General features: G+C 39.8%; 1 protein-coding gene across 10 annotated transcripts in view; it reads left to right on the top strand.

The window, feature by feature from the left end:
• The window catches only part of KLHL32 (kelch like family member 32), a 209316-nt gene that overhangs the window by 72146 nt on the left and 125095 nt on the right, over positions 1-12075 (top strand). The window lies entirely within an intron of this gene.

Genomic DNA, 12075 nt, shown 5'->3' with positions numbered 1-12075 from the left:
ACATTCATTATAAACAGTATTCCCTTTGTCTATTCAAGGTGAAGTACCAGTTCATAGTGGTAGTGATCAACTGTTATTTCCTCTTTAAATAGAAAGCAGAGAGCTTCTAAACAATCATTGTCACATCCGCTTTTAAAATTATGTACATCGGTGCCAGAGAAATCATTAACATTTTGGATCAGATAACCATCAATTTCATTATTGTCCTGTTAGTGCACTGTGTTCATTATAGTGAGTGGAGAATGGTGAACTCTGGTCTGCATTTCATTCCTTTATTTAAACTGATTCATTTCTACTGAATATAAACACTATGAAGCTAGATAAATACTTGTAATAATAGCAGCTGATTTTTCCTCATTTAATTCTCTGCAGTCATTGTGCTAGGCTCTTTGTATGTATTTAAGTTTGTATTGAAAGATTTTTTTTTGCTTGTTCTGCCATATCTTTTTTATGCTTTTAAATTTATGACTTTCACACTGCTTTATTTAAAATCACAATTTCACTCATGCTTATTTAATCACAGTAATACAGTCAACCTTAGCTTCATCGGAAAGAACAAGAACACATGTTTGAGGTATAATGAAGCTGATGAAGACTTTAAACCCTTAGAGATTGACTACTGAGCAGAGACAGATGTTTTGTAATAGCGGGACATGATATAAAAAATAGCTGATATGTGAATCTGATGAGTTGGTGAAAGAATTATTGGAATCTATAGATCAGCCTTGATTCTGTTTATCATTTTTATTTTAAAAAAACTGCTTCAAAATGAATTGTGCACACTGTGGGATGATCCAACGGATTGCCAAATCAATTGCTTTTAATTAGCTTATCTGATGTTGATTGGATTTTGGGCCTGCATGCATGGGTAGGAGTCCAGGATTGAATTATCAGTTTTCTTCTCATTTAGAGAGATGTGACTCTGAAGTGATGAGAGAGCTTTTCATATCAAATCATTCATATCACTTTAAAAATTATATATCTATGCATATATATTTTCATAGGATTAAAAGAAGTTCTCCATTTAGTTACCTTTGAAAGTATTTGAGCTGTTGCGGATTATTCTTAAACTATTTTCCTCCCATTTTGTAAGATGTAGAGACTTATCATGTAGCCCACATCGACAAAGCATCAAATGTGTTTGCAGAAGGAATGAACTCGAGCATATGGGATGACCCAAACACTTTAGATTAAACTGGCCTGTTCTGCCTTGCATCAGGAAGGTTCCAGTGAAGTGGTTGCCTGGCAACTAATGGAGTTAGAGAAAACTGTGTGTTAACTGCGGGGCCTCTTGCCTCCTCTGTGTGAACGCCTAACAAGGGGAGAGTGGCTTCAGTGTATATTGCCTGATTCACAGCTGTCAAACCAAAGTGGTGAATAAAAGGAAAGACTGAAAAGAGATGGCACAGCTGGACTGGGTGCCTGTATTTATAGCCTTACACGTCTTCTTTTATGTAAGCGTGTTGCAGAAAAAGATATTAAGGGAGGACTTTGAAAATAAAAGAAGAACTGTTGAAATTTGGGGTTAAGTTTTTAAGAACAATCGTTAACTTACATTGAGTTTTTAAAGAATAGACTAAAAAGTGATCATTGAGGTGTTCCCACGCTATTATCTCAACATGCTTCGAAAATGTTCTGTTTAGAAAAGAGGTAAAGCATTTTATGTGATGATGCCCTGAATTTTGGGACAGAAGCTGTGTTTTAGTGACTGTACAGATGCATACTTTAAGGTACAGGGCTGGTAATCTGCTCCTGCTCCCTTTCCATCAACACGACAGACGTAATTTGTTGTTTATAGACTTGTTGATAATAGCCATTCTGATAGGTGTGAGGTGATATCTCACTGTTGTTTTGATTTGCATTTCTCTGATAGTTAGCAGTGTTGAACGTCTTTTCATGTGTCTATTAACCATCTGTGTATCTTCTATGGAGAAATGTCTGTTCATGTCTTTTCTCCATTTTCTGCTTGGGTTGCCTTGCCATTCTTTATGGCAAATTGAAAATCCTTAAAAGGTTCTACTTTTAGTAGAGGGATTTGTGTCAGTAGTAACTTTGAGGTGGCCACCCAAATTTCCTCCTCAGGAAAATGTAAGAAGGAGATAGACCAGAGGAAGTCAACTGAAGTAATTAGGAATAGGAAGGGAAAGTGATGGATTTGTCTGAAGGCTCCTACCACTGCCGCCATCTGAGAACATGGGAGAATTTACTCTTTTAAAGGCCTTGTTCCTTTAACTGTGAGTCTGTCCTTAACTAAGCAGTAACTTCCCCTCCCTTCACCTTAAGTCTGGAGATCAGTTCTTGCTTGCTAGAATTTGAACTCCAGTCTCCTGCCTGGATTGCAGGATTTCTAACATTGACCTTGAGTGCTAACATGTTATAAGCCAGATAATATGGAGTAGGTGCTGTTTCCCATAGACTTAAGAGCTGTTATCACATACTGGAAAGGCCATTAAGCAGAAATGAGAGTGAGTTTATTGACTTTCTACTGAGACCAAGGGGAGAAGGTTGTCAGGAGGGTGACTGTGATTCAATATTCTGAAAGTATTGCTAATGCTTTGCATTCTCCTGTGAAGCATTGGGGCTTCCCTGAAAGCTCAGTCGGTAAAGAATCCGCCTACAATGCAGGAGACCCCGGTTCGATTCCTGGGCTGGAAAGATCTGCTGGAGAAAGGATAGGCTACCCTCTCCAGTATTCTTGGGCTTCCCTTGTGGCTCAGCTGGTAAAGAATCCGTCTGCAGTGCAGGAGACCTGGGTTCAATCCCTGGATTGGGAAGATCCCCTGGAGAAGGGAAGTATTGGGTGTCTCATCACTTCAAATATTCAGTAGGCAAGAAGGGTTGAACGGGTAGAGTACTGACCACAGCTGCGTCTTTCAGACTCTGAAGTGTATGTGGGTTGCTAGGGGCTCATGTTAAAGTGCAGCTTTCCATCCAATTAGGTGTGGGGGGACCTGAGATTCTGCATTTCTATGAAGTTCTCTTTGATGCCAGTACTGCTGGCCTTGGGACCACATGCTGAGCAGCGAGAGGCCAGTGATCTCTAAAGTACCTTCCAATTTTAAAATTCTATTTACAGAAAAAAAAAAAAAGCTAGCGTTTTACTTCTGATACCTAAGACACATACTGTGCAGCTCTAATAAGCCACATCAGAGCCCCTTATGTGTCTTACTCACAGAATTCTCCCTTAACACCTATTATATTTTAATCAACACAGACTCTCTCAGTCTGCCTCCTCAGTAGCCCCACCTCTTCCTTTTCTCTTAAGGCTTTCAAAGTTGTCTGATATTACAGCCCTGTAAAAATGTCCTTTCTTCATAGCGACTTCCCCTGATTCATGCAGACTCTATTTCACATCTGCGTGGTCACTCCTTCATGTGGACCCCAAATTCTGCCTTTTTAGGACAGCTGTCAAAATGTAATCCTGGTTTGGTCTTAGGCCTTGTGTCCATAGTAAATTTTGAAAGAAAGGATTGTGCCACTGTCTGCCGTATGAGGACAGACCAAAAAGGTCTCTGCATAGGAAAGATTCATACAATAATAGCTTACCAAGTTTATTCAGTAAGAGTAAAAGTGCCATCCCTAAGTATCTGAAATACATTTAAAAAGAATGAGTTTCTTTACATGGTGGATGGTGAAGTGTTGAAACCCCACACCCATGGGATACAACCATAGACTAGAAGGTACCAGAGGGCTTCCCTGGTGGCTCAGTGGTTAAGAATCTGCCTGCTGATGCAGGAGACGTGGGTTCGATCCCTGGGTCAGGAAGATCCCCTGGTGAAGGAAATGGCAACCTACTCCAGCATTCTTGCCTGGAAAATCCCATAGACAGAGGAAGCCTGGTGAGCTGTAGTCCATGGAGTCCCCAGATTCAGACGTGACTTCGCAACTAAACAACAACAAAGAGGATAACATCAGAGGCATCAAAGGAATGAGGCATCTGAAAGGGTGACCCAAGGCTAAAACCAGATGTGTGGATGCCATTTTCCTGAGTATCTAACTGGTGACAAAGATAAATATAACCTGACTTCATGATGGGCAAACAGCTTCTGGTTTTCATGGGTACTGTCTCTTTAGCTAAGAAAAGAACACCTTGATTTGTGTCCTATTTCCATTCCATTCTCCCTCAGCAGACCCACGTAGTTGAAATATGGCCACATCTAGTAGGTGGAGAGTTCTAAGGAGAAGTAAGATAAACCATCATCATGCTGGTTTTGAAGGGCTCATTATCACCTTGTAAGTTAGTTTAAGAAGTAACATGCCAAGAGCAAAGCTGTGAAGCACAGTTAGATTCTTGGAGTAAACAAGCTGCATATTTGAAGATGATGGGGAAATCAATATCTTTAACAATTTTTAGCATACAAGGTGGATTTTTCCTTTACATGGTTAAGGTGAGGGAAAAACGGGTATTTCAGAAACAAATTCACCTTTTTTTCTGTCTGATTCTGTTTATAGTAATACTATTTTACTGTTTTTATTTGTTCTGAAGTTTTGTTCTCTGAGAGTATTCCTATATTGTTTGAGGGCGAATTTTAAAAAGCCATAAATGTACAAGGAGGAAAAGACACTCAAGCCAGATCTCCGCCCTCTTTCAGGCCATTAAGCTCCTCGAATGGCTTGGATTGCTCTTTCATTTGTGAGATAAAGAAGGTAAATAGTCCAGTTTGAAACTATGGTCAAGACCCTTCTGTCCTTAAAGTCAAGGAAATGGGCTATTGTGGTTAATTGAACAGTCTCATCAACTGAGATTTACTACCTGTTTTGTATGTGAGGTGTAACCAAAATGCAATAAAGGATAATCACCATTAACACTAAATTGAGCAAAATGTAATCTTTGCTGATTCAGAGGTTAGTTCATCTCTGTGATGCCTCATGGCCATTGTAAACAATCACTAATTACGTAATATATAAGAGGCTTTGGGGATCAGGCTGGGTCTGCCGCAGTCTGTGAATTGCTCTTTTCTGTTCCTCCCTGAGACATGTTTACTTTTATTTATCTCTCACAAAAGATAAGAGTTGAATGTGCCCCAAGCAATCCAGTTATTTCATCTGTAAAATCATTCGTGTTCCTGATAAAATGAGAAGTCACGATACATCTTGCTCCTATCCAGTGCGACTCCAAAGCTACATGTGGCTTACCGGGTAAAGAGATCATATTTTGCCAACTAAGTGCCTAACGAAGTCTATCATCTGTCATTCTACTTATCTTGGCGGATGTAGTAGAATTGCCATCGGTTAGTTTTGTGGCATAATGTCCCAAGTCCCAACCTAAAGTTGGTTGTAGCTCATCTTGTGACTGCATGACAACTAATGTGACCCAAGGAAATTTAATTCATGTACTATGATTTTAGGACTCAATTCGTGTCATTTCCTTGTGAATTACAGAGGAATGACACTTTATAAATCCACAACTCTATCTGTGGTAGGCACTTCCAAGTGGATTGCATTCTCACAAACTGGGTTTTCCATTAGAAAGATTTGTGGTGGTTGTAGCACATCATCAGCCAAGAGTAAGCTGCGATGAATGTAAATCTCTGTCTGGCCACGGCTCTCCCAAAGACAAAACAGTGTGAACCAAGAGAGAGTCTGTGCAGTGTTTTCCTGTTTCTAAGCAGAAGCCTCCCATGCTTCGGCAGAATGTTGTGGCTTGATAGAGGACATTGCCATATGTTGTTACTTTTTTCTAAATGTCTAGCTTTGAACTAATTTGGTAGATACTCTTTCTCTTTAACTTTTGGTACTTTTTTATCCCAGGGTCTAAAATGCCTTATATCCAGAAATTCTTTTTTACGTTGAATTATTTTTGTTTATGATGATGTAGAACATCTGGTCACTATCTGCAGTTGAATTTTTAAAGAGTTTGTCAGGGCATTCATTCATTCACTCATTCATTGCCCTGTTTTTATTACTAAAGTCATGTAATGCTCGGGTCTAGGGGCTCCATGGTGGAGAAGGCAAATATGGTGCTCACTTTTATGTACATTACAGTTTAACTTTTCAGTAAGTTTGATGCTACAAAATAACACCCTTGGTCTCACCACCTCTTCTGCTACAGAAGGAGATTCTGTTCTTGGGCTCTAGCAGGTCTCCAGACATTGTTTAACAAGCTTAGGCAGCCGGCATTTCATGTGTCAGATGGCTGGGTTCTTCCTCCTTTGGTGTTATCCAATGAGGCACTTTCTAATTGAGGTGTCTAGTAAATTTATTAAACTCACGCCATTGACTTTGATTTCTTAGTTCCCTTTTTAAAAAGTTGATTTATTTATTTTTGGCTGCACTGGGTTTGTTTCTATAAGCAGGCTTTCTCTAGTCGCGCCAAGTAGAGGCTACTCTTCATTGAGGCGTGCAGGCTTCTCATTGCGGTGGCATTTTTGGTTCCTGAGCACGAGCTCTAGGTGAACAGACTCAGTAGTTGTGGCACACAGGCCTAGTTACCCCACAGCATGTGGAATCTTCCTGGACCAGGGATCAAACCCAGCCCCCTGCATCGGCAGACAAACTGTTAACCACTGGACCACCAGGGAAGGCCCCTTTTTTACCTCTTAATTAATGAGCTTTGCTGATTTTTAAAAATGATGTGTTGTTTGTAACACTAAGTTTCTAAGACCAAATGATACTATATCAGAACAGAAGTTAGGTGTTTTTATAAATGGAGGTGATGGTTTGTACGATGGAGTCAGTCCTTAAAGTAGGGTGTAGGAGTATGTGGTGAATGTGAAGTCCTGTGGCCAGACATAGGAATTTTGAATAGAATTGTCACTAGGAAGGTCTTTGAGAGGAATGGATTTGGGCAGAGGGCGGGTGGAGGAGGCTGTTTCTTAGCTCTGGATTAGAAATAAGAGTTTCTATTTAATGAGCATCTACTCTGTGCCAGGGGTTATGCTTGACATTAAGCATAATTGTATCTAAACATCAAGTCAACCCTGTGAGGTTGGTATTGTCCCCATGTACAAATAACATCCTGAGGTTCAGAGAAGTTAACAAATTATCCAAAGGTCAAGGTAAATAGCCTCCATGACCAAGTAGGTTATAGAACCAGGATATGAATCAGGTGTGTCTTCCTGCACAACCTATAACCTTAAAAATATGACAGTTTTCAAAAGACAGTTGTTAGGAATACACAGGTAACACATGTTCATGATAATGATCCACATAATGTTATATGTAAATAGAGTAAAATAGTAGCTCCTTCCTTCCCTCTAGTTATACCTATAACATAACTTCAGTGACCAATTTGGTGTTGCTCTGTTGCTTATACAGACATGTAACATATTTTAGGGGTTACATTCTTTTCCCAACTCTGCCAAGCCAGGTTTCAGGTTCATAGCTCACAAATCTCTGGTTGAGGATGGAAACCTGTTCTATGCATTATTGTCCTGGTTGCTTTTGAATGACCCTTATGAAAACAGATTCAAAAAACTTCCTTGGCCGGTTGTTTTGTTATTTAAACCTTACTCTAAAAAGAAACATTTTCTATTTCATTAACTCAGATAATTTTTTTGCAGTTTGAGTCATTTCTGTCCTGCTCTGTTTATGGGTTGATGGAGAGCAGCTGGTTACCATATCTGGTGCAGTTACAACTTGGAAACCTGAAAAAAATCAAATTAATGTGGGGAATATTAAAAACTGAAACACTCATCTAATGTAAAAAAAAAAGACACTGAAAACAGTTGAAATTTCTTTCAGTTTCTTTTAAAAGAAGCTATAAGAAATCTAGAAACAAATTTAGAATTACAAAGATTGAAAGTTTTGTATTGTAACCTATGCTTTTTAATTTTTAAATTTCAGATCTACAGGTGCCTAAGCAGAGTCCACTTAACATTATATCTTTCCTATGAGCATTTTTATCTATAGCCCTACTTGATTTAAAAAATAAAGCAAAATAAAAAATTCTCAGACCTGATAACTTCTGATGTATCAATCCTTTAAACTAGAGAATACATAGGAGAAGCTTCGTTCTACTTCATTCTTATCATAAAGTATAAATAATTTCACTAAGAGCTTGCCATATATCAGGTACTCTACTGACTGCTTTATATGTACTGTTATATAATCTTCAAGTTTATGAATGGGTACAGTTTTTAGCCCCATTTTTCAGATAAGAAAACTGAATCACAGACAGTGTATGTGTTTGTCCGAGTCACCTGTGATTGTTCAAACTCTTAATTTTTGGTTACAAGTTTGCTGTTTATCACTGTTCTTCACCTGTCAAGTATTATGTAATTTCGCCTCTAGTGTTCTTAACCTATTCATAGTACCTTTATCGCCAGTGGCATCAGTGGGAAGTCAGATCAACTCACTAACTCACCAAGTTGTCAAATTTGCCAGATTGACCATTCACCTTGGACAATTTCTAAACAGATATTAGATGTCATTTATTCATGAAAAGGAAATTTTTGAAAGTTAAATGTATTCTAAATGTTTGCTATTTAATCTTACAAATACAATTGCATATGCTACATGTTACGTACTCCCAATGTCTTTAGGACACTTTGAATGTTATTTTTTATTTCCTCACATTGTAAGCATTTAAAATATTCTTTACAAAATTTCTCAAATGGTAAGAGAACAGTAATTTTGTATTTCTAACAAGTTATAATGTTAACTATAAGTTATCAAAGAGAATCTTATTCATTGTGAAACTTAAAACTCTACTGTGTGGAACAGAAATGAGGACCTCAGGAGAGAACGTTGTTGTTCAGTCACTAAGCTGTGTCTGACTCTTTGCAACCCATGGACTGTAGCCTGCCAGGCTCTTCTGTCCATGGGATTTCCAAGCAAGAATACTGGAGTGGATTGCCATTTCCTTCTCCAGGGGTTCTTCCCAACCCAGGGATCAAACCCGCCCTTCCTGCATTGGCAGACAGCTTCTTTACCACCCCCTGGAAAGAAATGGACCATCAATTAAATCTACTCATCCCATACATATTAATTTAAAACATAAAGAATTGTGAAGATCAAAAATGAACTTGTCAGAATAAAATATTGCTATAATATGAATATTAATCCATTGGCAGGACAAAAAAATCACTTTTTAAAATTAAAAATATTTAGGATGAGGTTAAATAGTACTCTCGTGTTCAGTAGTTTGCCTGAAGGACTTATACAGCTCACTGAAAGCTTGTGTACTTACAGATATGGCCTGTTACAGGGGATGCAAATCAGAACCTTTGTCTGAGGAGGCCTCACAAATAGCTGTGAAAAGAAGAGAAGCGAAAAGCAAAGGAGAAAAGGAAAGGTATACCCATCTGAATGCAGAGTTCCAAAGAACAGCAAGGAGAGATAAGAAAGCCTTCCTCAGTGATCAATGCAAAGAAATAGAGGAAAACAATAGAATGGGAAAGACTAGAGATCTCTTCAAGAAAATTAGAGATACCAAGGGAACATTTTGTGCAAAGATGGGCTCAATAAAGGACAGAAATGGTATGGACCTAACAGAAGCAGAAGATATTAAGAAGAGGTGGCAAGAATACACAGAAGAACTGTACAAAAAAGATTTTCACGACCCAGATAATCACAATGGTATGATCACTCACCTAGAGCGAGATATCCTGGAATGCATAGTCAAGTGGGCCTTAGGAAGCATCACGGCGAACAAAGCTAGTGGAGGTGATGGAATTCCAGTTGAGCTATTTCAAATCCTGAAAGATGATGCTGTGAAACTGCTGTACTCAATATGCCAGCAAATTTGGAAAACTCAGCAGTGGCCACAGGACTGGAAAAGGTCCGTTTTCATTCCAATCCCAGAGAAAGGCAATGCCAAAGAATGCTCAAACTACTGCACAGTTACACTCATCTCACGTGCTAGTAAAGTAATGCTCAAAATTCTCCAAGCCAGACTTCAATGGTACATGAACTGTGAACTTCCAGATGTTCAAGCTGGATTTAGAAAAGGCAGAGGAACAAGAGATCAAATTGCCAACATCTATTGGATTACCGAAAAAGCAAGAGAGTTCCAGAAAAACATCTATTTCTGCTTTATTGACTATGCCTAAGCCTCTGACTGTGTGGATCACCACAAACTGTTGAAAATTCTCAAAGAGATGGGAATACCAGACCACCTGACCTGCCTCCTGAGAAAACTATATGCAGGTCAGGAAGCAACAGTTAGAACTGAACATGGAACAACAGACTGGTTCCAAATAGGAAAAGGAGTATGTCAAGGCTGTATATTGTCACCCTGCTTATTTAATGTGTATGCAGAGTACATCATGAGAAACGCTGGGCTTGATGAAGCACAAGCTGGAATCAAGATTGCCGGGAGAAATATCAGTAACCTCAGATATGCAAATGACACCACCCCTATGCCAGAAAGCGAAGAAAAAATAAAGAGCCTCTTGATGAAAGTGAAAGAGGAGAGTGAAAAAGTTGGCTTAAAACTCAACATTCAGAAAACTAAGATCATGGCATCTGGTCCCATCACTTCATGGCAAATAGATGGGCAAACAGTAAGAGACTTTATTTTGGGGGGCTCCAAAATCACTGCAGATGGTGACTGCAGCCATGAAATTAAAAGACGCTTACTCCTTGGAAGAAAAGTTATGACCAACCTAGACAGCATAGTAAAAAACAGAGACATTACTTTGCCAAAAGGTCCATCTAGTCAAGGCTATGGTTTTTCTAGTAGACACGTATGGATGTAAGAGTTGGACCATAAAGAAAGCTGAGCGCCAAAGAATTGATGCTTTTGAACTGTGGTGATGGAGAAGACTTTGAGAGTCCCTTGGATTGCCAGCAGATCCAACCAGTCCATCCTAAAGGAAATCAGTCCTGAATATTTATTGGAAGGACTGATGTTGAAGCTGCAACTCCAATACTTTGGCCACCTGATACCAAGGACTAACTCATTGGAAAAGACCCTGATGCTGGGAAAGATGAAAGGCAGGAGGAGAAGGGGAAGACAGAGGATGAGATGGTTGCATGGCATCACCAACTCAGTGGACATGAGTTTGGGTGGACTCCGGGGGTTGGTGATGGACATGGAGGCCTGGCATGCTGCAGTTCATGGGGTCGCAAAGAGTCGGACATGACTGAGCAACTGAACTGAACAAACCAGAACCAGCCAAGGGAAGAGACACAAAGGGCAGAGTCTGGAAGGGGACCCGACATGGAGCATCTGGCCCTCCTCCACCTGTGAGGTCCTAGCCTTACCCACTCTTGACCAGACTCTGTGACAGTATGCACAGGGGACTGCTAACAAGGGAAGCTCTCTGAAGGTTTTGGTGTCCAGAGTTTTTACTGGTGTTTGCTCACTGTCATCCTAAGTGGCTGACCCTTCATCTCCAGTGTCTCCTGGAGGTCTGACTACTACCTTTGGTCTCTTGCTCCTCTGGACATCACAGCTGATACAGTATGAACCAAAGCTCCCGTCATAAATCATGTTTTATACTGTCAGTGGCCATAGCCCCAGAGAACAGAGATGCTCCTTTCAGGCAGGATATTCTTAGGCCTGGAGATTAAGGTTAATTCTTCACTACATAGATGTACAGTTTTCTAAGTAGTGTATTTCATCATCAGTGGTGCGAAATGGAATATTCTCTTTATTACCTGTTAAATCAAACTTGTTATAGGTGTACAAATTAGTGGTTTTCATTTTTTCAAATTTTATTTATTTATTTTTGGTTGTACCATGTGGCTTATTGGATTTTTAGTTCCCTGACCAGGAATCAAACCCATGCCCTTGGCAGTGAAAGTACGGAGTCCTAGCCACTGGACTGCCAGGAAATTCCTGCATTTTTTTAAATTTCAAAGTTTTCATTTGACAAAGTGATTTTCAATCCATTGACCATTTGGAGAACTGGTTTGGGGGCAGATTGATTTTCACTGAATATGTTAAGACAGTGGTTCTCAGATTCCAGCAAGCATCGGAGTCACTTGGATGGCCTATTACAACCCAGGTTACTGGTAGCCCGCCAGGCTCTTCTGTCCCTGGGATTCTCCAGGCAAGAATACTGGAGTGGGTTGCCATTTCCTTCTCCAATGCATGCATCCATGCTAAGTCACTTCAGTCGTGCCTGACTCTGTGAGACCCTATGGACAGCAGCCCACCAAGCCCCTCTGTCCATGGGATTCTCTAGG

This window comes from Odocoileus virginianus, chromosome 19, assembly GCF_023699985.2.
Source record: "Odocoileus virginianus isolate 20LAN1187 ecotype Illinois chromosome 19, Ovbor_1.2, whole genome shotgun sequence".
Taxonomy (NCBI): Eukaryota; Metazoa; Chordata; class Mammalia; order Artiodactyla; family Cervidae; genus Odocoileus; species Odocoileus virginianus.
The sequence above is the reverse complement of the archived record's forward strand: the minus strand, read 5'-3'. Positions and strand labels throughout refer to the sequence as shown.